This window comes from Chiloscyllium plagiosum, unplaced genomic scaffold, assembly GCF_037043375.1.
Source record: "Chiloscyllium plagiosum isolate Xiang-an unplaced genomic scaffold, Cpla_swu_hap1 HiC_scaffold_22, whole genome shotgun sequence".
Classification (NCBI taxonomy): Eukaryota; Metazoa; Chordata; class Chondrichthyes; order Orectolobiformes; family Hemiscylliidae; genus Chiloscyllium; species Chiloscyllium plagiosum.
This window is the reverse complement of record NW_028270160.1, coordinates 49,261,814-49,289,132: the sequence shown is the minus strand read 5'-3', so window position 1 is coordinate 49,289,132 and position 27,319 is coordinate 49,261,814.

The window sequence follows — 27,319 nt, the reverse complement described above, 5'->3', positions numbered from 1 at the left end:
GGTGGATGTCATGGAGGACCTCAAGGAGGTGAAGTGCCAGCAAGCCTCGCTCTTTGCCTCGGAGGCCTCCAAGATAATCTTCCGGTCCAGGGTCCGCTCGGTGGAGCAGGACGAGACATGCTCACGTTTCTTCTTCCAGAAGGTGCACAAAGAGAGCTCTGTGCTCAGCAGCCTGAAGGAAGATGATGGCTCGGTATGTCATCTCAGGCTGACATCATGAGGATCAGCAAATCCTTCTATGCCAGTCTGTATGACTCAAAGCCAACTGAGAGCGCGTCTTCCCAGTCATTCCTGTCCTCTATCACGGAGGTCATAGACAACAGAACACGCGAGAGGCTGGACCAGCCGCTATCTGTGGACGAGCTGACCAAGGCCCTCGAGTCCTTCGAAAAGAATAAAACTCCCGGAAGTGACGGCTTACCGGTTGAGATCTATTCTGCTCTTTGGGACTTGATTGGCCAGGACCTGCTGGAGGTGTATGTCAGTATGCTTCGGGCAGGTACCATGAGTGAATCCATGAGGAAAGGCATTATCACCTTCATGTACAAGCAGAAGGGGGAGACGGAGGAAATTAGAAGTTGGAGACCAATCTCACTGTTAAACACAGACTACAAAATCTTGTCAAAGGTCATCGCCAACTGGGTCAGGTCTGCTCTGGGATCGGTGATCCACCCTGACCAAACCTGTGCTGTAACGGGCAGGAAGATCGCTGAGATACGATCGTCTACGTGCAGGACAGGGGGGTGGACACCTGCCTCATCAGCCTGGACCAGGAGAAAGCCTTTGAACAGGATATCGCATACATATATGAGGGATGTCCTCTCCAAAATGGGCTTTGGGGAGGGAGTCGGTAATTGGATCAGACTGCTCTACACCAACATTGTTAGTGCAGTCTCAATCAATGGGTGGAAATCAGATAGCTTCCCAGTCAGATCTGGAGTCAGGCAGGGCTGCCCTCTCTCTCCTGCCTTGTTTGTGTGTTGCATAGAGCCATTTGCCATGTCCATCAGGAAGGATGCGAGCCTGAGAGGGGTGACTATTCCTGGCAATGGGGGCCTGCAGGTTAAGGCCTCCCTGTACATGGATGACATCGCCGTTTTCTGCTCGGATCCGCTGTCCGTGCACAGACTCATGTGCATCTGTGACCAGTTCGAGTGGGTCTCGGGGGCCAAGGTAAACCGAAGCAAGAGCGAGGCCATGCTCTTCGGGAACTGGGCCGACCAATCCTTCATCCCCTTCACCGTCAGGACCGACCACCTGAAGGTGCTGGGTATTTGGTTCGGAGGGGCTGGGGCGTGCGCCAAGTCTTGGGAGGAGCGTATCAGCAAAGTGAGGCAGAAACTGGGAAGATGGAAGCTACGGTCGCTCTCCATCGCTGGGAAAAGCCTGGTCATCAGGTGTGAGGTACTCTCAGTATTGTTATATGTGGCACAGGTCTGGCCTATCCCCAGAACCTGTGCCGCCGCAGTCACCCAAGCCATCTTCCACTTCATGTGGAGATCAAAGATGGACCGGGTCCGAAGAGACACAATGTACAAAGACCTGTGCAATGGGGGAAGAAACACGCCCAATGCCACCCTCACCCTGATGGACACCTGTGTGTGGCTGCATCAAGCTGTGCGTGGATCCCAGGTACGCAAACACCAAGTGTCACTACGTACTGAGGTTCTATCTGTCCCCGGTGTTGCGAAGGATCGGCCTGGCCTCGCTGCCGCGGAACGCTCCGAGTAGTTGGACCGTTCCGTATCACCTGTCCTTCGTGGAGAAATTTATGAAGAAAAACACCTTTGACCACAAGTCCATCAGGAAGTGGTCAGCACATAGTGTCCTTGAGACCCTTCGGGAAAAGGAGAGGGCAGATCCTATCGAGCGGTTCCCTGAGCAGACTGTCAAAGCTATTTGGCAGAATGCCTCATCGCCAGAACTTTCCAACAAGCACCAAGACAAGGCTTGGCTGGTGGTGAGAAGGGCTCTGCCTGTGAGATCCTTTATGCATGCCCGGACTCTCAGCCGCACCCCACGCTGCCCTCAAAGCGGCTGCGGGGGGGATGGGACTGTCACACACCTCCTTCTGGAATGTGCCTACGCAGAGGAAGTCTGGAGAGGAATGCAGTGGTGTTTGTCAAGGTTCGTCCCGAGCAGCGCCGTGACGCGGGACTCCGTGCTCTACGGCCTGTTCCCCGGGACGCACACTGAGACAAACATCGACTGTGCCTGGAGGATCATCAACTCGGTGAAGGACGCTCTCTGGGCGGTCCGAAACCTGCTGATCTTCCAGCTGAAGGAGTTGACCCCGACTGACTGTTGCAGACTGGCACATTCCAAGGTCCAGGACTATGTGTTGAGGGACGCGCTGAAGCTTGGGGCAGCTGCCGCCAAGGCCTGGTGGGGAAAGACCACCGTGTAACATCTGCCTGCCTAAGATGAACAGGGGGCCCACGCAATCATTTGGGCTCTGCTGACGCCTCAGATAAATATGTTATCGTACAGACCTGTAAGTATGAATGATTACTCTGTTTAGGTACGCAAAGAAATGGAATGTTTACATATGTATGGCATGTCCAATGGTACAGATCATCAAAGTATTTTATGAATAAAGTATATTTTTGAAATAAAGAAAGATTTACCATGGCTAATCAGGATAATCTTGTTCTCCTGAGCTGCATCAAACAATGGTTTACCTGAGGAGGTTATCTGTAGTGAACGCCGAATCAATCTTTTCTGGCTGAGTGCTAGCTGACATTTTTTGGAAGGTTTTTCACCGTGAGGTTGAGTGGGTTTTTCACTTTATCTGATCAAATTCAGCTCATTAATTACCCACACCTCCCCAATGACACCCCTCTCGATCAAATCTGTCCCCATTTTACCACATGCTGTTCTTGTGGTAATACATTATTTTGGGATATCCTGTACATGACTGGCATCCTGGGGGCCTGGCACCCTCTTGCACAAGCACTGGCAGGCCAGAGCTGCTCTGCATGGTGATTGACATTGGCTTCACACATAAGACAAAATTGGGAAAGTCTGGTAAGATAAGGGGCTGAGTATTAGCAAGGTGCATTGGAACATTAATGAGGTATTTAATAAACAATAATTGCCCCACATTGTCAACTGAGAGTGTGCCTTCCTGCGCCTCTTGCGGAGGAGGTTGTCGGGGCTGGTTCTGCACGGTGCGAGCACAGGGGTGGTCCTCTCGGCCTACGCCGATGACATGCTCCTCACTTTCACCGACCCGACTGACCTGGGGAGGAAGTACAAGTGCCAGGCCGTGTACTCGGCGGCGTCTTCCGCCAGGATCAACTGGGCCAAATGTTCCGAACTACTGGTCGGCCCGTGGCGGGTGGACTCTCTGCCGGAGGAGTTACGGGGGTTCAGCTGGAGTACCACCCATCTCCTCTACCTGGGGGTCTACCTCAGCCCGGCTGAGGAATCCTGGCCGGCCAACTGGCAGGAGCTGGAGGCCAAAGTCTCTGCTTGCCTAGGCCGCTGGACAGGACTGCTCCGAGTGCTATCTTACAGAAGTCGAGTGCTGGTCATAAACCAGCTGGTGGCCGCCATGCTGTGGTACCGGCTGGTCACTTTGGTCCCTCCTCCTGGCTTTGTCGCTGACATCCAGAGAACGTTGGTCGACTTCTTCTGGGACAAAAAGATGCACTGGGTCGCTGCGCAGGTTTTGAGTCTCCCTATTGAGGAGGGCGGTCAGTCGCTGGTGTGTGTCGCACCCAGGTCGGGACATTTCACCTTCAGACCTTGCAGCGATACCTTTACGTCAAGCCTCCTCCTAGGTGGTGCGCCACCTCAACTACGACACAGCTCCTGTTCGTCGACCGTGATGGTTTGGAGGTCGCCTCAAGACGCTGCCTGTCTTTTACCAGGACCTGATCACTGTCTGGAACATGGTCGAATTGCGTCACGCCTACCCTCCGGCTGGAGTAGCGGCTGTCGTCAGGGAGCCATTGCTCAGGAATCCGCACCTCCGTACTCGCGGGTTCGAGTGGCTGTCGGAGGGGAGGGCCGTGGCGGCGAGGGTGACCAGGGTCGGGGATGTGCTGGGTGCCGGGGGCCTGGGCTGGACGCTGCCGCAGGACATAGCAAGCAGGGCAGCGGTAGACGTCCAGTACATGGCCACCGCCATCCGACGCCTCAAAACGGCGGTGCTCGGACCCGACGTAGTGTACCAGTTGGAGGACGCTCAGGTGTGCGGTGGAATCCCGTCTGCGCTCACCCCAGCCCGGACGGAATTTCACATTGGCCCCAAGGTCCCATACTTCCCGCGGGAGCCTGTGCCCCACAACCTGAACCACCTCCAGACTTTTAATTTTGTCCCTTTTAAGGATGTTTAAAAGGCGGGCCCTGTATCGACTGCTGCTGCATACCGTCCACCTCTTCTCCCTCATCCACCGTCCGGACATGCCTTGGCATGCCCATTTGCCACCGGGCGGTGGGGATCCCCAGTGGAGGGCTCTCTATGCGGGAGTCCTCCCCCTTTCTCTCAGGGATCTGGGCTGGAGGGTGCTGCACGCAGCAGTCCCCTGCAACCGCAGATTGCGGTGGTTCACGGACTCCCAGCCCAACTGCTTGTTCTGTGGTGCTGTGGAGTCCGTGGACCACGTGTATATTGGGTGTGGGCGTTTGCACTCCCTTTTTGATTTTCTTAAAAAACCTCCTCCTCTGCTTTTGGTTGCACTTCAGTCCCACATTCCTTATCTTCGGGCACCCGGTACGGAGGAGGGAGGGCAGGTCTGAAGACATCCTCGTGGGTCTGCTCCTGGGCCTGGCCAAACTGGCCATAAACAGGTCGAGGCAGCGGGCCGTGGAGGGGGTCGTTAGGGCCGACTGCCTGCCCCTCTTCCGCGGTTACGTTAGAGCCCGAGTGTCCTTGGAGAAGGAGCACGCGGTGTCGACCAACACCCTGGAGTTGTTCAGGGAGAGGTGGGCGCCGCAGGGAGTGGAGTGCATTATTTCCCCTCCAACTCTATTTTGATTTAGTCCCTACCCTCCCTTTCACTGTTTGATCACACAGCACTGCCCTTTGATGTGAAGGGCACTGCTTGTCACTGGCCACTCGGGTGTTTTCCTATCTTCCTGGTGGTGGAAATTGAATAAAGACTCGTGCACCTTGTGTCTCTCACTGTGTCTCACACCTGCACACACACACACACACACACCATGGGTGCTGGGTCAAAAAAAAGCACTACCGCAGTTAGGCGGTAGTGAAAAAAAGAAAAAAAAAACAGGAGTAGAAAAAAAAATCAACTGAGAGTGTTCAGTCCCACTCGTACACTCCACTTGATTTGAAACTTGCTTTTTAATTGTTTTCCTTGCGTATTCTTAAAAGAGAAAAAAAGTTAAAAAAAATGTCTGGAGTTTGGGATATAATCTGCACAGGGCAGTTTGCTGTTGGGTAGATGGTCTTCAGCTCCTGTTGTCACTGTAGTCCAGTCAATTTGAAGCAATAATCGCCCTTTATTGTCAACTCCACACTGTCTATTGAGACACCTGCCACACCACTCGGCAAATAATGCAATGAGATGCTCCTGATTTTTCGAGAAGCCTCTTGGACTTCATGTCTAATCCTATCACAGATTTCACCAGAGCCCACGATACGTTTCTACAGTCTGGGAAGCACATTATCATCTTAGGATGAGGGGCTAGTAAATGCTGAAGAGCTAAATGTTGCTTAGTGGGCCTTTTTTTGGTCAAAAGCCATACTTCATTGAATTGTGAAGTTCAGGAACCTCCAGGGTATTGCTAGTGAATTCCTAATTCAATAGTAATGAAGTCGGAAATTCAACAATGCAGTGAAATCGGATAATTGTATCATGCTTCTGCCATGATTCAATGGCAAGGGAACTTCAAAGTCATGCTAAACAATTCACTTGGTTGAGCCATCCATGGTTAGAAAATTTGCCAATTTTGTTGCAGCAAGACTTGATAAGGTTCCCCAATTTGCTACGGTTCTGGCTCTTGGCTAAGAAGGGACGAACTGGCTCCCCTCTCTTTTAACACCCGCCCTCGCAATTGGTTGAATCAATGTTAATTTAAGAAGGATCACTTCCCCTGTGGAAACCCCTGACCACAGGAACAAGTGTTTTAAAAAGGCCCATTTTAACTCGGCTTTCTTGCATTAACAAAATGAGTGAGTTTATTGATTACTAAAGGATGAGAAGAATTAGTAATGCAACACATTTGAAATGAGAGTTGAGTCCAAAAAGATAAAAGCTCACAGATTTCCAGATCAGTCACTGAATTACTCATGCAGAGTTGGTAGTTGAACTTTGTGGCCATAGTAATAGAGGTTAGTAGTAATGCTTATGTTGGTAGGCGAACTGTCAATTTCATGATCCTTAGTTTTGCAGATTGGTTGAGAGTCTGTAATTCTGATTCCTTTTGAATTGGTTTGCTGTACTCACAGGGAGAGAGGGCCTTCCATTCCCTGTAACACAGGGATGACTAGGGAATAGTTCTTCAGCTTTGAGCACCACGGCGCACTAATGTTCGAGCCCAGATTGGAACACAGGAAAGTGTTCAGTCCCACTCATGAACTCCAATTGAGTCAAAACTGGCTTTTTTTAAAATCATTTTCCTTGTGTATTCTTCAAAGAGAAAAAGAAACAAAACATGTCTGGAGTTTGGAATATAATCTGCAGGGGGCAGTTGGCACTTGGGTAGATGATCTTCAACCCCCATCGTCTCTATGGTCAAGTCTGTTTGAAGTTTCTTTGACAGATGTTACACAGAAATGTTTATACCTGTAGTTATTTTGTTTCAATAGCACTTATGCTCTTTTAAAATTAAATTTTGGAATTAAGGGTTAGAAATGCCCATAGTTTTGTGGTTCCAAAAGTATTCTGGATTATGTTTGCTGTAACCTGGAAGGAGGTATATAGTGGCTTTTGTCTTATTCCTGTTGTTCCAGTGGTATAGACTGTCTGAACTGCCTGTAAAGTAGGTGGTACAGTCCCAATAATTGGAACAATGAGGTAATTCCCTTTAGTCATTGCCAAGTAGCCCTGGATATCTGGTTAATATAATGGTAAGGGACTGTGATATCAGCTATATCCCAGCATGCCTTCTTTTCTGCTCACCACCTGGCATTATTAAAACCTACTGTTGGACACTTTGTAAGCAAAGTCCATCATTAATGTAACATTGAGAAAAAAGGTGCCTTTGACAGCTCAGTCACTTACGTAACAAGTATTCAGTAATGACTCTTCTAAACAAGGCATAAAAGCTGCACCTCTGGTCAGGATGCATGGGCTGCGAAATGGAATGACATACAATCAGAGATGCCAAGAGAGTTAATGGCAGAATAATGCTTTAGCTTTGACCGCAAGATTAATACAGGTGCCAGCATGTCATAATTGGTGTTTTGACTTTTTTTAACTTACCAGAGTGTTTTCAATCGATGATTTCAGTCTCATATTAAGGAATGTTGGGCTTTTAGCTCCGTGAATTCTTAAAATAGGTGAACACTGCAATTGCGATGCTGAGAGACTGTCACTTTTCTGGAGATGTTGTCTGTTGTTTGAAACCTTAAGTCAAAGCTGCACATGGAAAGAGTCCTAGCTTGCTTTAGAAAGAAGCATAGCTAATTCACCCACATGTATACTTCAAACTCCAACTTTACCAGAACAAACGATCTGATATTTCACTGATTTGCTATATGTGGGGTGATGAAGAAGCACATGTTGAAGATGACAAAAGGAGCTGACTTTTAAAACCCTATTGCCTGTTAGCAAATAAAATAACTTTGTGATTTCCATCTGACATTGTTACATCACAAATCTTTTGTCCACATGTCAGGCAATATTTTATTCTGGAATTTTTTGACATGCCTCCACATATAAAACATGCTCTCTGGATTTATTAATAGCTTCCATTATTTGGTAAAGGAGGTCAGTAAAATTGTCATTTGCTCATGACAATTTAGAATGGCTTGTTGGTCAACTGAAAGGTCAATTTGAAATGTCAAATAACTCATTATAGTCATGCAGATTCAGAAAGAAGAGGAGGATTAAAATGAGATCGAAAGATGCCAATGAGTAATATCGGCAATAAATGTTTGCATAATATCATTTACCATCCAATTAAAAAAAGGGAGAGAACAGTCTAGTGAACAAGAGCTGCATTTTGACTAATAGTTACAATTCCTCTTTGATATTTAAAATAATAATAATGGGTAACCGGGGAGATCTGTATTAGCATCATTTCAATTGGGAGCTCATTAACTTCCAAGATGGAAGATTGGGGGTTCAAGATGGATCTCAGGGGCTTGAGCATTATGTCTCGGCTGACACTTCAGTCGTGTTGTATTGCAGTACAGAGCTGGTGCTTCACTGTCAGAGGTGCAGTCGTTCAGATAAAACATTAAATTGAAATCCACAACTGATGCCAAAGTTCTTCCAGTGCTGTTTGAAGAAGTCCGTGGAATTTCTCTCTGGCGTTCATCGAATGTGGCAATAGAGAAAGGGGGTATATTGATGATTACCTTCCAAAATTCTTCCAATTTCTGGAAATGTTCTTGCAGACTTGAAAATAGCAAATAGAATCCCATTCTTATCAAGTGAGAGAGAGGGAGACTAGAAAACGACAGGCCTGTTAGGTTCTACAATTACTACTAATTGTAGAACCTACTATAAAGGAATTGGTAACTGGACGTTTCAGAAATAATGCTTTACTTACGCATGCAGTCTAAATTTATAAAAGGGAAATCATGTTTGACAAATACATTGAAAGTTTGTTTAAGGATGTTACTTGCAGCATTGAAAAATGGGAACCAGTGGATGCAGTATCTTTTGAAATGACAAACACAGAAGGTTAGTTAATAAAATTAGAGCACAGGGATTGGGGATAATATACTGGAACAAACTGAAAATTGGTTAACAAACAGAAAGCAGAGAGAGGGTACAAATCAGTCATTCTGAGAATGATGGGCATATTCATAGTGGAGTCTTGCAAAGATCAATGCTTACTCCACGGCTGTATCCAAATAAATGAATGAATGTGGGAACTACTTGCAATATTTCCAACTTAACGCAAAACCTGGCAGTGAGCAAAGTCAAATGGGGCGAATTGAGTGAGTGGGCTAGAACATGGCAGATGGAATGTAATGTGAATGAATGTGAAGTTATCCAGTTTAGTAGAACAAAATAGAAATACCTAATATTTCATAAGAAGTTGGACATGTGGTTGTCCAAAGGACTTGGGTAGAAAGTGAGGGCTGCAGATGCTGGAGATCAGAGCTGAAAATGTGTTGCTGGAAAAGCGCAGCTGGTTAGGCAGCATCCAGGGAACAGGAGAATCGACGTTTTGGGCATAAGCCCTTCTTCAGGTTCCTGAAGAAGGGCTTATGCCTGAAACGTCGATTCTCCTGTTCCTTGGATGCTGCCTGACCTGCTGCGCTTTTCCAGCAACACATTTTCAGCAAAAGACTTGGGTATTCTTATCCATGAGCCATTAAAAGATAGCATGCACTTACAACAATTAATAAGGAAGGCACCTGGTATGTTGGTCTTTATCACAAGGGAGATTGAGTACACAAGTATGCAATGATATAGACCCTTGGTGAGCCTTCTATAGTATGTACAGTCTTCGTCTCCTTATATAAGGAATGATATACTTGCCAAAACATGTGTGCAACAGTAGTCTACGATGGCGACAGTAGGTTATGAGGAGAGATTGATGAGACAAGGCCAAAAAAACGGTATTCCCCAGAGTTTCAAAGAATGAGAGGTAATCTCATTGAAGCTTACAAAATCCTTACAGGATGTGACAAGGTGGATGTAGATAGGATGTTTCATTTGCTGGTGAGTCTCAAAGCAGCGGGCATAACCTCAGATTAAGGGATAGATTGTTTAAGATTTTGATGAGGAGGAATTTCTTTAATCTGGGAGTGGTATAGCTTTGGAATTCTCTATTTCAGAGGACTGTGGAGATTCACACATTGAAATTGTCCGAGGCTTAAATTGATAGCTTTCTGGAAGCTAATGACACCAAAGCATTCAGAGCTAGTGTGTGAAAGTGGTTTGGACTATTTGACCAGCCACGATCTTATTGAATGATGGATCAAATTCAATTCCTATACGGCCACAAATTTATGTTTCCCTAAACCAGCATTCCTAAGAACAGATTATCTTGTCAACATTTCTTTGTTGTTTGAGGACATTGTGTACAAGTTACCTGCCATACTTCCTACATTACAACAGGGGTGGCGTTTCCAAATAATTGTTGATTGTGGAGCACACTGGTGCATTCTGAAATTGTGAAAGAGAGGATATAAATGCTAAAGATATCACTCCTACCACACCTCCAACAGTGCAGCACTTCCTCAACACTGCTCCGTGTCTGAATAACTCATGAGTCGACATTTTGGGAGTCAGACTTCAACTCACAACTTTCTGAGATTTGTTTGGGCAAGATAGGCCACTGATTCACCCATGCTGTCTCCCCTTTGCCATTAGTAGGTTTCTATAGCTGGGGTTAAGGATGCTATAAACTTTGCTTGCTTTTATTTTCGGTTTGCATGCATGTAACACCTCCAAACTTTGTTATTCATCTTGTTGAGATTTCTACTATCTGTTGGTGTCTGTCCTCACTAAGCTTTTTAGCTATGGTGGTTTGCCTCTTTGTACTGACTGGGATTCTGTCTACAGTTTCTTCTGTAACCATACATGAAAAAGCAATAAAATGGTATATTTAATATACCCGAGCCACTTGATATCAAGTAGCCTTGGGATCTTTCAGAAATCCCCTTACTTCCTTTTCAATCTGTTTCCTGTGGAGTATATCGATTAAAGTTTAACAGTTCTTTTACTGTGCCCTGTTTGGCTAATCTGTTTTCTATTAGGTACTTGGCTAATTTCTTAACTTCTTTTAGCTTGCTTGGAGATTCAGCACTATCCATCTTGTTGCTTTAAATTTTTGCTATAGCAACCTGCTCAGGGAAATGTTATTATACACCTCTAGAGGAGGTGGGACTTGAACTTGGGTTCCCTGGCTTAAAGGTAGGGACTCTTCCATTCTGCCACAACACTATTCTTGTGGCTTGCTCTTCATTCCCACTTTCCATGTCGCTGTCAACCCACTTCCCAATATACTGTAAAACAAAGAACTGCAGATGTTGGCGATCTGAAATAAAAAGAGCAATTGAAGATGAAACTCAACAGATCCGGAAGCATCCATAGGGAGAAAGTCAACTGTGCCAGGACGTTAACTTGCAATTTTTGTTTTTGTCCTAAAATGGCATATAGTATTCAAGTATCTGAGTCACACTACTTTAGTGAACTTCATAGCATTACAAGAATTATCTACCCTCAAGATTGTTCTCTGTGGTAAGAATCACTATCCGGAACTGCTCCCTAGTGGAACATTGTCAGACATCTTCTGAAACAGAAGGAACATTGTTTGTGGGTGGTTGCTATGATAGTGCGAATTGTGCTTGAGAAAGGTGATTAATTATTGCGCAATGAATACAGTGGAAAGCTGCAGAAAATAGATTTGAGTGGTAAAGTTTGAAAAAAAAGTTAAATGTCAGCCTTATCAAGATCTTTGAAGACTTCAAATTATTAATTTCCTTTAGTCTGTACAGTCCCCAAAATTATCAGAGATAATTGGTCTGTGTGAGATTTTTTTTACCCGTGTATGAAAACAGAAAAACCATTGTGTATTTTTGGAACATATTGTGGTGCATTATAATGTGTGAAGATAAAGAATTTCCATGTTACCAGTTTCATCGAGTCATAGAGATGTACAGCACGGAAACAGATCCTTCGGCCCAACTCGTCCATGCCGACCAGATATCCTAAATTGATCTAGTCCCATTTGCTAGCATTTGGCCCATATCCCTCTGAACCTTTCCTGTTCATGTAATCATCCAGATAGCTTTTAAATGTTGTATTTGTATTTGCCAGTACCACTTCCTCTTGCGGCTTGTTCCATTGACACACCACCCTCTGTGTGAAAGAAATGCCCCTTCAGGTGCCTTTTATATCTTTCCCCTCTCACCTTAAGCCTATACCCACTATGTTTGGAGTCCTCTACCCTGGGGAAAAGACCTTTGCTATTCACCTTATCTATGCCCCTCATGATTTTATGAAATTTGTCTTCAAAGAAGAGATGGTTTGAGTAATAGCAAATGAACAATAAATGATTAATTTGGGTACATTTGACTTTTTCTGAGTGTGTCACACTGATGGCTTCATTATATATTTCATTCATTTTTATTGTACATTGCACCTTTGTCTTTTCTAACCGTGGTGAACGATATTATTTCACAGAGAATGCAATGCTGTAGCCTAGGTGGGATTATTTCACACTCATTGCAGCAAATCATCTGAAAAACTACACTGAACTTGGATCTGAGTTGTATTTTTAATCCTCTTCTGCATTACACAAAATCCCGGTGACAATCCTACTACTCTTGTGTATTCCAACCAAACTATACTTCACTGTTTGAGTTGTGATACAAACTTTGATCTCGGTTACTGTTTTTGGAATCACAGAATTCTCATGGTGCAGAATGAGGCCATTGGGCCTGTGGTTCCTACTCTGGCTCTCTGAACGTTTTGATTTTGTGTTACCATCTTCCTTTTCCCCATAACCCGACAAAGTTCTTTCTGTTTAAATGATCATCCAATGCCTTCTTTAAGGTATCAGTTGAACCTGTAATCCCAACTGGTACATTTGTTATGAACCAGACCAGACCCCATCAAAATATTTTCAGGAAGTAACTGAGACCCTAACTTCTTATTTTAAAGGCAGAAGTGCTGTGTTCCTGATGCAGTTTGGCTGGTCAAAGTTCTCAGCATTCAGCAACACAATTTATTCAAACACTACAATGAAAGTCCAACAAAAGAAAGAAGCACTTAGAATAACTTAACTCTTTTGGAAAACCTAACAGAACAACAGATACAGTAACCATGACCAATTGACTGTTCCAATATAGTAACATTCCAAAAACACACCCTTGGCAAAAAGACAAAGGCAGAAGGAGGTTGTTTGACATGCAATTTAGCAGCAGAGAGAGGAAGTATATCAAGCAAAGAGCTCAGAGAGAGTAGCAGCCAGGAGACATTTACTGCAGCTTCCAACCCTGTTCAAACTCCAACAGCGACTCCTTCAAGCTAAACCTAAAAAAAACAAAAAATAACTAGAAATTCTGGTGTGTGAGAACTGGCCGTCCAGTCTGCTTCTCTTGTTTCAACTTTAAAACAAAACCCCACAAGGTTACCACAGACTGCTCGCTGCCTGTTAGCCAATCTCTCTGTAAATGAAACCAGGACGAAACATATCTCTTAAAGCCACAGCATGGTCACACAGTCCAAACCCAAACTATACACTGTGTGAAAACATTTCCTCAACTTGCATTTGTTTCTATTGCACAAGATTTTAATTCTGTGCCGTCTGATTCTCGATCCATTTATGTCTGGGAAATAGTTTCTCCCTGTCCACCCTGCCCAGACACCTCTTGATTTTGAATAGTTTGATCAAATCTCCCCTTCGCCTTCTTGTCTTCAGAGTCCTTTCCCACAACCTGCGTGGTTATTGTCTTCTCACCTTCACCTTGTTTGATTTATCCATGTGAATGGCCAACAAATCACAGAATGGTGCTGTTAAGTTGTCACCATCATGGATCTAAATGTGTATATCCTCACATTCCTGAGATAAGATACCTCTATGTTCTTACTCAAAACATAATTTGGGCATCTCTCATCAATTTTCAATGATTGTCAAAGTCCTACTAGACTTACATGGAATTACATTGAATTGGTCATTTACATGGAAAAAGAATACAAGGTGAAGGTGGGAAAATGACCATGGAATGGGTTCTGACAATAGGTGAAAACTCAGAGAAAAGCCAATTGGCCTTGATTAGTCTACACATATGTTTTTGGTTCACACAAGCCCCTTCCCATCCTGCACACTTAGTCGATTTTGTTACATTAGCACTTTGAGCATTAACATTCACCATCTGAAGAATGTTTTACAATTGTGCTTTCCATAACTGCCAAGTCCCTGGATGTGGCCTAAGCCATAGAATCTCCAGCCCCTGAATTTCTGATCCTTTCAGATTAAAATAATCTATTTCTCTCTGCTGTGATTGAAATATGAGGAGAATGATTTGATACATTAGAAGCAGATCACAGAGAGGCTAGAGAATGTGGTATTGTACAGATTAGGGCATCATATACTTAAATAGAGAATGAAAAGATGTCAGATCTATTCATCTCCCTTGGCAAAACATAAACAGATGTAGCATCCAAACTTCATACAGGTACTGCAAAGACTTCAAAGCAAATGGAAAACATGACGGCTGACCTTAAAATTATACTTGGCTGCACTAAGATGATTCATGTAGTTGAAGAACATCATGAAGCAAATGTTAACTCCAACATCTGCACACATACAAAGAAACACTGAGATCTCCAAACATGACCTTTCGGCCATCTAGTCCTCACTGACCCTCTGAAGAGCATTTCACTAGACCCACCCCATCCCTGTAACCCTGCATCTCCCATGTCTAATCCACTTAGCCTGCACATCCCTGGACACTGGGGCAATTTTGCATGGCCAATCAACCTAACCTGCACATCTTTGGACTGTGTGAGGAAACCAGAGCACCTGGAGGAAATCCATGCAGACACGGGGAGAATGAGCAAACTCCACACAGACAGTTACACAAGGCTGGAATTGAACCCAGTTCTCTGGTGTTGTGAGTCACTGTGCTACCACATGGTTCTCTTGATAAACGATCTCCTGTTCCTTTCCACCTTTACAGTTGGGTACCAACGGGAAGGTATAGATCTGCCGCACTGCTGATTCATAATATGTCAGTATAAATACAAGTTAGTGTAGCTGCTAATGATCTGCTCCAGTGAAGAGTAAGATGAACCCTTAGTAACTGCAATACAGTTATATGAATGATGGATTCAAACTACAGTATCTGTATCAGTTCTAAATCCCATTACTTCCCCGTTCCAGTAACCTCACTCATTCTATTATTGAACAGAGCTGAGGGAAGCTGATGCTGGAGTCTTAGTGGTAAATTTCTGTGTTGTTGGATGGAAACTTATAACATCATTTTTGATTGGGCTTTTGCTAGTTTCCTGCTTTTTATTTTTAATAGCCATTCTTCATTTCGAGATCTCATCTTTGGGGAATTTTACTGAAGTAAAAGGCAAGACACAAAATAGTTTTACCTGTGAGGAATTCCCTCTGTCCAGTTAGATTGTTGGATGGGAATGAAGAGGAGGATCAGCAGGCAACACAGCAAGCTATGCATCAGAAAAGATTTACCAGGAATGGAGGGTTTGAGTCATAAAGATAAACTGGGGAGTTTTTCACTGGAGTGTGGGAGGTTGAAGGGTGACCCTATAGAGATTTATCAAACCATGAGGTGATAAGGTGAATAGCAAAGGTCTTTTTTCTAGGGTGGGGGAGTTAAAAACTCAAGGTGACAGGAGAAAGATTTAAAAAGGACATGCAGGGCAACAGTTTTCACACAGAGGGTGTTCCATGTGTGAAATGAACTGCCAGAGGAAGTAGTGGATGTAGGTACAATTGCAACATTTCAAAGAGATTTGGATGAGCACATAAGTAGGAAAGGATTGGAGAGATATTGGTCAAACACAGGCAAGTGTTTGATTTGGAACATGGTTTGCGTGGACCTGTTGGATCGAGGAGTCAGTTTCTGTGTTGAATGACTCTATGACCCTATCTCAGTGTTCCTTTGTACACGTGCAGATGTTGTTGGAGTAAACATCTGCTCCATGACGGTCCTCAGCTCCATGAATCCTCTTAGTGCAGCCAAATGTAATGTTGCAGTCATGTTTTCTATTTGCTGTACATCTTTGAAGTCTTTGCATTGACTGCATGAAGTTTGGATGCTATATCCATTCATGTCTTTGCATGGGAGAAGAATAGATCTGACATTTTTCATTCTCCATTTGAGTATATCATGCCCTAAACTGGACAATACCTCTCTGTGATCTGTGGCTCACACTGGGACAATTTAAGAGGAGTTCTTGTGACATGGATGTCACTAGCAGGATAGAACTTTTATTCTCTGCCTGTGTTGCCTTGAAGAGGTAGCTTTCGACCACCTTCTGGAGCCATTTTAACCACAGAGCCCTCGAGAAGGAAGCACACTGTTTTTAGTCACTCTGCCTCATACACGGGACTGGAGACAGCCATTTCCTTCTCTAAACGACACGATTGAACCAAATGGGTTTTTCCAAGAATCTGACTGCCACTTTTATTCTCATAGCTGCTTTTTATTTTGATGGATTATTAAACTGAATTCAACTTTGCAAACTAGCATTGCTGAACTAAAACTCATATTGCCTGTATCACTAATCTAGTAATTTAAGCAGTGCATTATTAAACATGTAAGTCCTCATAACCCCTGACCCTCTAAGTTCACATATGTGGGCTAGCGAGTACAAGTGATGGAGTCCATGTTTTAAAATTCAGTCATTGGTTGCGGGTGTCAGTGGAGGGGCCAACATTTATTTCCCATTCCAAAATTGCCCCCCAAGAAGCTGCCTCCTTGAACCACTGCAATTCATGGCGGTGGGGTGGGTGGGGTAGGGCTGCTGGGGTTAGGTAGGCTCTCCATCCTGTTTGGAAATGAATTCTGTGGTTTTGACCCAATGACAACGAAGAGGCAGTGACATAGTTTCAATCAGGATGGGGTCTGGCATGGACAGGATGTATTGGGTGCTTTTTACCGCCAGCACCTAATCTAATGGAATCTGCTATTGATTCCTTCCATCTCTGTTTCCTGCATCTTTCATTGATGGAAAGAAAATAAACATGAAATGTAATGCCTTCACTGCTGTCCACTTTACCCTTCCTACTTTGTGTGGTTGCCCAGGGAGACACCAAGCAGGCTAGTTACATGATTGATGAGGAGCGGATGATCAGGAGAGAGAACTGGCTCCCACTATGGGACACCCACTGTGAAACTCCCTGAAATTATCAATGCTGAAAAATGGCAAAATCCAGTCCAGAGCTTCATTTGAAAGAATTTTCATCAGAACTTGTTGAATAATTCCTTTTTTACTTCCACATCTGAATAATTAGGAAAACGGAGAGAGGGTCAACCAGGTCTTTATGCTCTGGAATTTCAATGAATGAGACTTGATCTTGTTAAAACTTACAAAATCTTAAAAAGTACAGTAGATGCAGGTGAGATATTTCTCCTGGTTGGGCGAGTCTAGAAGCAGGGAGGGTGCACAAGTGAGAGATCCCAATTTGTCCCCTCAGATTATGTAGATGCTTTGTAATCTTTGACAAGTAGCTGTTAGTCAGCACAAAACATGTTCCCATCACTTCAGCACTGTAGAGTGAGCAGAATGAGATTCTAGGATTTGGTGACTCTTGGCATCCTTTGGCCCCTCATTCTGATACTCTGTATCCTGCTGTCGCTCCTTCACATGCACCTACAGTTAATCACGTAACTGGTCCTGCTTGGTGTCTCCGTGTCACTTCTCCTGATGCCCTTTCCTTGAGGTGCCTGCCCCTCCTGCTGCCCCTCCCCCTCATGCCCCTAATCCTACTGTCCCTCACAACTCTAATTCTACTGTCCCTCCTTCTCCAGCAGACCCATCTTCCTTGGGTGGTATCGAATAATTTCCTGGGTCCAACTCTTTGAGTCTGCCTTGCTGTTCATTGGCCAATTGAACACATCAATGTCTTTTATTCACCTCCACTCCCCCCCAACCCCTCACAACCCTGAACACCACTGGTATTCAAAAATCCATCAATTTTGACCTTAAACATATGCAAAACCTTCCACAGACCTCTCTGGTGACAATTCCAAAGATCCCTCTGCATTAAAACAATTCTCTTCATCTTGTGTCGAATTGGAATCTCTCACTTGTGCACCCTCCCTGCTTCTAGACTCCCCCAACCAGGAGAAATATCTCACCTGCATCTACTGTGTGAATGCTTTTTCAGATTTTGTAAGTTTTGGCAAGATTCACTGAAATGCCTGGTTGACCCTTTTCCTATTTATTCAGACAAGTAAGAAAGGAATTATTTAAAGAGATCTTTTGAAAACTCTTTCAAATGAAGCTGTGGACTGGATTTTGCCATTTTTAGGCATTGATAACTTCAGGGAGTTTCATAGTGGGTGTCCCATAGTGGCAGTCAGTTTTCTCTGCTCCTCATCTCATTAATCACGCAACTGGCCTGCTTGGTGTCTCCGTGTACAACCACACAGTAGGAGAGGTGACATTTCCATTGTTGGCAGGTCTTTCCAGCCTACAAGCTGCTCTTGCTGTATTGAAAGCCCAGCTGCATGCCATTTCAACTGAGGCAAGGCAGGAATTACCTCCCACATTGTCCTCTGAGGAAACTGAAATATCTCAGATAGGGAAATTGGCGCTCACTTTCCAGCCAGGGACCTGCTAGTCCTGTGGGAGAGGGTGGTCAAGAGAAGGGCCATCCTCTCCCTAGCAGGTCATCAGTGGAGACCAAGGAACCACACACGGCTGACCTGGAACAGACAATTCGACGACTCGCATTCTCACTATTTTCCCACATTTCCCATTGGTTTCCACATCATTCAAAGCATAGGAAAACTCTACATTCTGTTTTTCCTTCCACACGTGCTGTTAGACCTGCTGATGATTTACAGCATTTCCTGCGAATATTTATGTAATTTGAGCAGAACTTTGAGATTCTGCGTGTTGGTGTTGGTTGGATCCATGACTTGTGCTTGCTACCTACTAGTTGCTACTAGGCAAACTCTAAATCCAGCATTTGTCCCCTTAGCAGAAAGATTGCCAGCAGAGAGGAACTATTTGGCCCAACACGTCTGTGCCGATAAGTGCCTTCCCCTGTCTCCTGACAACCCCCAATGCAATACGCAAGGTTACTCTTGGGATAAATGATTGAAGCAATAAACGCAGCATCCCCTGACCTCCTCTTTCAGAACTCCAGGAATCAATCCCTCTGCAACACAGTTCTCAGTCAGCTTGTACATGTATTCCCTTCCCAATACACCCATCGGTGCAAACAGATGTAACTCCTGTCCTTCAACCTCCTTCCTCCTCACAGTCCAAAGCCACAAACATTCCTTCGAAGTGAAATTGTGATTTACTGGCACTTTTTACGTTGTTTCTGCTGTTCCTGATGTGGTTTCCCCAGCACTGGGGACACTGAATATTGACCGAATGCCCTCTTGTGGAGCACATATGTTCAGTCTACAGGCACAACCCCTGAGCCTCCATATTTGTTATTTTAAGTTTCCAGAAAAACCCAACTCTAAACTTCATGTCTACGGCCTGGTACAGTGATCCAGTGAAGTTCAATGCAAGTTTAAGGAATAGCTCCTTATCTTTTGACCCAGTAGGTTACAGAGAATTATAGATGCTTGCAGTACAGAAGAAATTCTTTGCTTTGACTGCACAGAACATACTAATCCTACACTATTCCCACTTTCCAGCACTTTTCCCTTAGCCTTGGATGTTATGCCATTTCAAGTGCTCATCCAAGTAACTTTAAAAGGTTTACAGCTTCTAATGCTCTCCCGGGCAGTGCATCCTAGATTTCCATCACCCTCTGGGTGAAAATATTTCTCCTCAAATCCCCTCTACGCCTCCTGCCTTTTCCCCTAAAAGTCTAGCCCCTCGGTATTGACCCTTTAGCTAGGGGGAACAGCTACTTTCTGTCCACCCTGTCCATGCCACTTATAATCTTAATCAGTCTGCCCCTCAACCTTCTCGGCACTGAAGAAGCCAACAAAAGCTTATCCAGCCTCTCTTCACAGCTAAACTGCTGCTTCCCAGGCAACATCCTGGTGAATCCCCACCCCAGTGCAGTTGCATCCCTTCCACAGTGTGGTGACCAGAACAATACTCAAGCTGTGGCTATCCAACTTTCTGTAGAGCTACAACATAAGTCTCTGTCCTCTGCACTCAACATTCGGTTCAACAACTTTAGACCATAATCTCAATCCTCAACTTTTTCTATGTGCTTTTTTTTAAAAAAAATCTTTTACTAGGTTGGTCCTGACTTGATTATCTTGCCTTCAGATGGTTCCTTCACTCACCTCTCATCTGGACACAACCTTTGTATCTTTATTATATCCATTATCACTCTCTTTGCTTGTTGCATTCTGAAAATTTTGACCTTAAATCTCTCTTGCTTTCACAGACCATCTTCTTTGTCCTTCACAGCCCTCTCCTTCTCAAAGTCTTAAAAGCTGTTGCATTTCTTCCTTTGCCTCTGATGAATAATGATCTCAATCTGAAATGTTAATTCTGTTACGTTCCATAGATGTGGTTTCCAGCACTGTTCAGTTTTGTTCCAGTTTTCCAGCATCCACGGAACTTTATTTTTATACTGGAAGCCCCACCTTCTTGTGTGGGTATGAACTGTTCATTCCAGCCACAGCATTGATTCAGGGAAATTACAGTAATGTACAGGAAGAGATGTTCTACACCTTAGGACAGGTGCAGTTGACTTGTTAAGACATTAAAGTCAGACTCATTTATCCCACCAGAAAGATGGATCTGAGAGGACATGTACCTTCTTTCAGATGATATTGAGGTGCCTCCATTGCATAGCTTAAAGAGGCAAACAGCCTACTCCATTTCCTAAGCTCCCTTATCTTTGCTTTTTTGAGAGGGTGGTGCTGAATCATGTTTTTGTTTCAAATTTCAATGATTCCTCCACATTGGTTACACTGCATTTTCTATCAGATAATGTTAGTGACGGAACTGACACTGGGTGTAGTGGGGGCAGAAGGGGGAAAGGATCACAGCTTTGGGTGCGTTCATTTCAGATTCACTTCTGACCACGATGGCTGTGAGTTGTGTGCATAAAGGTGACCAATTTCCATTGAAGTGGGAGGGAGTGATATGGAGGTGGAGGAGGGCTGTAAGTGGATTTTGGGGAGTGCGGGGGAGGGGGAGGGAGGCAGGCAATATTCGTTGTCCGGATTTACTCCTGATTCCCAGTAGAAAAGTTCCAGACTTACCTCAAAGGGCTTTCCTGATCAGGAATGAACAATCTCACAGGTAGCAAAGCTTGTGCACTGACCCTGGTTCAAAGTACATCAGGCTCTGGAACAGGACATCAATTTACAAGGTTCAAGCCAGGTTCAGAATAGCTCCTCAAGTAGAGTCACCACAGTCTCAGAGGAGCACAATGCTGCATTTTCATCACAGACAGATAACTGGCGGGAAATTTCACCTTCAGGTTACTACACATCCGGCAAGGTTGAGAAAGTGGACCCTTCATAGTAACTTCAGCCAGTATAGGAATTGAACCTGCCCTGTTGATGTCACTCTGCATTGCAAATCCAGCCATCCAGCCAACAGAGCGAAACCAACCCCTGATGCACCCTCCTAGGTTAATCTCAGAAAAGCTATGGTTTGGAGCGGGTTAGAAATTTGCCCATTTTTAATTCTGGGCACCCTCCTGGCTTTCACCAGGGCAGTAGAAATAATTGATTATCTTTATCAATAACTACTAATTAACTAACTAACATTATAACACAGCTTGACTATTTTCCATTTGTCTCGTGGTCAGAGTTCGGCACAGTCCTCCATGGAATTCTAACCAGACCAACCTAAAATTGTATAAGTGTTTTGAGCCACTTAGTTTCACATTCCATTAGTGTTGCTTATTTCTGTTCTGCTATATTTGGGCTTGATACACCCCAAAGCCTAGGACTCCTTCCCTTTCCCCTTGGCTACACCTACACAGTTACACAGTTCTTTAGTGGTTTCTTTATCCTTTGCTACCTACAGTATTTAACGCTTTCTTACAGTAATTTTTACCTCTCAATTTTCACCATTTACACTTTATTTTCTCAATTTGGTTTGTACTTTCCCACGTTGAGAAGAATAGAATTTATCAAAGAATATAAAAGTATGTCATGACATTTACTGTATTTGCTCACCCAATTACAGAAAGAAAATGCCTTTGTGCAGACTCAGCGTCTCTCATCAAAAAGGTTCCCTACCTGATTCGATCTTTCCATTTAATATTAGTCAGTAGAGTAACAACGTGTCTGAACATCCATCTTACTGAACGCCTGGGGAATTTGGCCAGAAATGTTTCAGTTATGTTAACAACTTAACTGAAAACAAACATAGAGAATGCTGGAAAAACTTAGCAGGTCTGGCAGCACCTGCAGAGAGAGAAACAGTTAACAGTTAACTGTGGGTGGCATAGTGGCACAGTAGTTAGCACTGCTGCCTCTCAGCGCCAGAGACCCGGGTTCAATTCCCGTCTTAGGCGACTGACTGTGTGGAGTTTGCACATTCTCCCCGTGTCTGCGTGGGTTTCCTCCGGGTGCTCCGGTTTCCTCCCACAATCCAAAAATGTGCAGGTTAGGTGAATTGGCCATGCTAAATTGCCTGTAGTGTTAGGTGAAGGGGTAAATGTAAGGGAATGGGTCTGGGTGGGTTGCGCGTCAGTGTGGACTTGTTGGGCCGCAGGGCGTGTTTCCACACTGTAAGTAAGTAATCTAATTTCAAATCCAGTATGACCTTTTCTTCAAAACAGTTTTATACTTTTCACAGGCACTGTGGTAAGATTCTCATTAGGCAATAGTAAAGTGCCAATTGGTGGTGATTATTGCTTGTTAAATGCTTTGTTAATGTTACAATTTGTCTCATTAATATTTAGTCTCCCATCTGATCTAACTCACCAACAAGCTCGACATCAGGAAAATGGCAAGCAAGCTGGAGCAGGTATCCGTGGATTCAGCTCACCGCTGCCTCTGGAAACTAGACACAAACACCAGATGGCACACACCATGAGCCCACGCCACATGCACCTACACCCATAAAGATTGGCATCCAATACTTCTCAGAATCCTCATGACACACCTCTGATCCACTTACAGAAAGCTTGTGCATTTCAATGTTGTACCCACAACTCTCATTGCAATGCTGCGGCAAGGACACTGTGTGCTCAGAGACACACCCCCCCCCCAGCTCAGGGACTGGACCAGGCTCCATCTCCAGGCTCTTCACTCACTGTCGGAGCTCTCACTCACTCCGAGCCTACCTAGATATACACAGCAACCAGCGGTACCGAGTTCATGTTATTTCTGTTTTGCTTTACTGATAAGCACTGCCGGGGAGCTTGTAATATTTATTAGTAGGCCTCAGTCATGACTGAGGGGTTCCTGATGCAGTACGTCAAGGGCAGCCTTTGATATCAGTGCTGGGGCTGCTTCAGGCTGTCAGACTCTTATAGACCTCTCTTCATATAGGGTGAGGAGCCGAACCTTGGGCAGCCTGTTATCTGCCTTGACTCTTTCTGCCCCACTGTGGGCTGATTTCCTCCTGGAATGAGAGTGTTAAAGCAGGTGAAAGTGGCTGGTGCAGCTATTACTGTTGGCGTAGGTGAGCGGTGGTGTCCTGATTGAGTGAGTAGGCTGCGCTGAGGGCATGCTGAGTTAGTGGCATCAGGGGTTGGGATGGGTGAGAGCAAGACAGGAGGACATTGCAGGCGATAGTGAGAGTGGTCGAACTTGAGCCTTGGTAGGAGGTCCATGCAGTAGCAGGGATAGGATGAGTGCGAGGTATCAGAGAGAAGATGGTGGAAATCATGCTGCCAGAATGGACAAGATCATTGACCTTGTGCAGGGCAGGGCATTCTTTCAGATGGTTGAGGATGCATTGACCTAGAGGAGCAACCTCAGATCAGGCTGGCAAAGCATGGTTACATGGCCTCCTCTTTTAGTCCTGAGGGAGAAGCATGTCCCATCTCTACACCAGCCTGTCCAGCAGATTCTCTAGGTCCCTGCCTACAAAGAAGGCCACCAATTTCCCTTTGAACTCCCAGTTCAGGGCAAATGGCAGGAACTGTATGAGGCAGCTCCGCATTAACAGTGTTTTCCAGGATGCACAATGGGCTTTCAAGGATAGCATGGATGCAAGGGGTGCCCGTCCTTTAGAAGAAATCTGCTGAGTGGCAAGTTATTCCAGTCCTCACTTTTGGTAAAGAGGGTTGGACATTAGGCATGGTAGGCAATTAATGAGGTGTGTTTATAGGGTACAGCAAGAGTATTCACTACATCTTATGGCAACAAGCCCTCCAAAAACCTGACGCACACCAGAGTTAGCCAAAAGTAATGTAAGATTGAGCCCCTAGTAGGAGTAATGGTGATCATAACAATTACCAGATATTTGCTAAAAACATATCTGGTTCCTTAATGTTCTCTTATGAGGAACAATCTGTTTCTTTACTCGGCTTGGTCTGTATGTGTCTCCAGATGTCCAGCAATGTGATTGACTCTGAAACACCCCAGTAGATATTCAAGCAGGTGACGTACCTTCTAAAGGCAGTTAGGGACGGACAGAAAATGCTGTTCTTGCCAGCAATACTCACGTCCTATTACATGAAAAAACACTGTGAATCATAGGTCACATGTTAATAATTATTAATGCCCATCAAATGAACCCTTAACAATTGCAGAAACGGTAAACCGCAGAACTATTGCATTATAAGTATTAATTTGTAAAAATGAAAGTCACTCCAGTGACTGTTAAAGCATCCTTTAGGGCACAGGCAAATTTTAATTAAAAGGATATTGCTTCTTTAGATTACCCAATACAGCGATTACTGAGTGTAGCTAAGGACGTTGAAAGGACCTGCTTTATTTTCCACGCAAACATGACGGCACTTTAAAAGTAACACCGCAACAAAAATTTTACAGAAATTGAGAAAATCCTGCTGCTGGGACTCAAGGCAAGACATGTAAGTGAACACTGAAACCCTAAACTAGACTTTACTAATGGTGCTCAATCTGAGGTGTGGTATCTCAGCAGCACCAGTGATGATGGTAAACACTGCTGGGGTTTCAGGGATGAGGAGAACTTTGTGATGAGGTGCCAGTTATGAATAGAATAAAATAGAATCCCGACAGTGTGGAAACAGACCATTTGGCTCGACCAGGCTGCACTGACCTTCCGAAGAGTAACCCCCCCCCCCCCCTCTCCCCAGGCCCGTTCCCATATTCTGTTACTCTATATTTATCCCTGACAAATGCACCTAACATACACATCCCTGAACACTATGGGCAACTTAGCATGGCCAATTCATCTAACCTGCATATCTTTGGATTGTGGGAGGAAACTGGAGCACCTGGAGTAAACCCATGCAACAAAAACAAAAATTGCTGGAGAAACTCAATAGGTCCAAAGCATCTGTGGAGAGAAAACAGAGTTAGCATTTTGGTTCCAGTGACCCTTCTTCAAATCTTCATGTTTTGTTTGTACTGTGCCAGGACCAGGTATACATGTCCCAGTGAGTCCTCCAGCATTGGAGCTGATGGGGTGACCATTGCTCTCTGTGCCTGATGGAGACAGAGCTCCCCTCATGCTTAAGTCTTTAAAGAAACCCCCACATTCTCTGGGAGTTGACTGTGAGACTCCTTATCTGGCATTCTGCCCCTGTGGTCTGTCCCACAATACAGATAAAGTGTAGGTACTGCCAGGAAGTGCCTGTTCATTTGTTTCAAAACAGATAATACTGGAAATACTCAGCACGTGTGGAAAGAGAAACGGCATTAACATTTCTGGCCTGTGACCTCTGGCTGACTGTTTCCGGTTGCTGTAGTGCTGAAATTCCCATCATTGAAAACATCCCAAGATGCTGGAAAGACATCACTCTCCCTCGCCAACACTTTCTGCCAGTGGTTTAGTAAGCCTCTCATCTCCAACTCGTTTGCAGAAAGCTGGTAACATACAGTCTTCTAAACTTTCATACTGTGAGCAATTATTCACAAACATGTATTCAATCTGTGCCTCAAGTCATATTTATTGAACTTGATTGTTACAGATGCAATCTCATTGACATGTTATGCTGTCAAAGTGAACACAATCTGACATCAAATTGATCTTTAATTCTACATTCAGGAAGGAAGTGTAACTAACAGCAACTGAAACCTTTTTAAATTCTGTGTCTTGGATATTCGCATCTGTGTGATTTTCTTCACAGCACAAGGATGATAAAGGAGAATGAGATCTTATATATACAACTGTGAGCGTTCCTTGTAATGTGATAAGGCTGGCACTTAACAACTTCAGGTGCATTTCTAAGGCACTTTACAAATGAAACTGACAATAGTCACAATGGGACAGTTGAGGGAAAGGGTGAGCAGAATAGGGGAAAATTACCTCTGAGCTATACTGAATTTATAAAAAACACAAGCTGGATATTCTTTAGCTAAGTTGACCGCTGCTCTCAGTTCATTAGTGATCAGCCATGTTAACTGAGAATTTCCCTTGCAATTCATTTACAAGACAGAAGAACATATCCTGTTGCCTTTTTGATCATAACTTGTGAAAGTTAAGGAAATGACTCATTCTTTGTTAATTTCACGTTGGTTAACCAATAACCCATCGTAGATTTAGATTGTATTATAAGCTGTGTTCTTCCAAAAATATGAAGAAACAGATACTAAAATAGTGACATTTGAATTTCAGATGTTGTTGTTTATCTGATGATAATTTCCTACAATTGTTGTTTCTTCATTAGTTTAGCTGCTGGACCATTTTCAGCAGATTTCCTTTTGCACCATCTAGAATACACTCTGAGTCTTCAGACTGTGGTGTGGTGTGTGACATATTCATTGTGCTAAATGGGATAGTCTTCAAATAGGGCGTCGGTGAGAGTTGTATTCAACCTCAAGCCATAACCTCATAGCCTAACATATTCCTCACTCTACCATTACCATCAAGCCAACCTTAGTTCAATGCACACACGCTAGGAATAGCACCAGACATAGCTGAAAATGAGGTGTCAATCTGGTTATATTACGACACAGGACTAGACGCTACACAGCATAAGCAACAAGGGATGGACAAAGCTCAGCAATCCCACAAACAACAGATCAATCCTAAACTCTGCAGTCCTGCCACACCTAGTCATGAATGGTACAGACAATTAAACAACTCACTGGAGAAGGAGGCTTCACAAACATTCCCATGCTCAATGACGGAAAAGGCCAGCACATCAGTGCAAAAGACAAGGCTGAAGGATTCACAAAAATCTTCAGCCAGAAGTGCTGAGTGAGTGATCATTTTCAATGTCCTCCTGAGGTCTGTCAGGTCACAGATGCCAGTCTTTAACCAACTGGATGCACTCCAAATGATATCAATAAATACTCGGAGACCCTGGATACTACACAGGCTGTGGATCCTGACAGTATTCCAACAATAGTATCGAAGATTTGTATTCCAGAACCTGCCACATCCCTAGCCAAGCTCTTCAAATACTGACACAACACTGGCATCTGCAATGTATAAAATTGCCCAGGTATGTCCTGTACATAAAAAAAGCAAGT